Raw genomic sequence first — 1,045 nt, 5'->3', positions numbered from 1 at the left:
CTAGTGCCCTAAGTGTGACACCTCAAATGGTTCACACAACACCAAATATACTTGGAATAACTTGAGAGAATTCTACACTTCATGAAAATCGGCTAGCCCTTTCTTACTCTCTCTAGTGACCGATTTTGGTCAAGAATAAGATGCTTATATAGTTAGGGTTACACCATGTAAACCCTAATTGACATGGCCTTTCATTTCCATGATCCATGGGTAAAAATACACCATGGAGCATCCATGGAGCATCATATGGGTTTTAGCGCAACTAGATAATCCATGGAGCATTCGCCCACTATATAAGTATGGATGATTTGCACAATCAACCCATATATTTAATTAGTCTTCTTTTGATCACTTAATTAATCCTAGATTAATCCTTGTTCAATACTAATTAAATAATCTTATTATACTTATTATTAATATACTAGAACTTATAATATATTAATAACCATAAGTGTCTTATTCCTCTCATTTAGTCTATCCAAGTGCATGATGCCATGCAACCCAAATGGACCATGCTGTGTCGGGTCAAGTCTTACCAATTATAGTTATAGACTTAGACATTAATCCAACAGTTTTTAGGCTAAGCATTATGTTGGGACTTGGGTGTTGGGCCTGGAGTTTGGACTTCATGCAATAGAGTCTTGGACTAGAGAAGTGGATATATGTGCTTTGGGCCCTTGGTTTGGGCTTGCCTCTTAGTTTGGGATTTGGGCCGTGTGAGGGCGCATTTATTATTGGGCCTTGGTGGGCCCAATGGGCTTAGGGATTTAATGGGCTGGTAGGTGGTCTTTCTTTAGACCCAATAAGTGAGAGGTTGGACATAGCTCCTAATAGAGATAATTTTGGGTTTGGCATAGGGTTAGAGGTCGGTGCGTAGCAACAGTGTTTGTAGGAGTTGTTCTTCACCCGAGGTGAGTCTCCCATTATACTTTACCTAGAGTGGTAATTAGAGTTATGTGACATAGTATTTTGTATGCCATTTATATGATGTGATACACTGCATTATTTCTATGTGATTTATGCTATGTGTGTTACAGAGTTTACA

This window comes from Lactuca sativa, chromosome 5, assembly GCF_002870075.4.
Source record: "Lactuca sativa cultivar Salinas chromosome 5, Lsat_Salinas_v11, whole genome shotgun sequence".
In the NCBI taxonomy this organism is placed as follows: domain Eukaryota; kingdom Viridiplantae; phylum Streptophyta; class Magnoliopsida; order Asterales; family Asteraceae; genus Lactuca; species Lactuca sativa.
Note: the sequence above shows the minus strand (reverse complement) of the source record.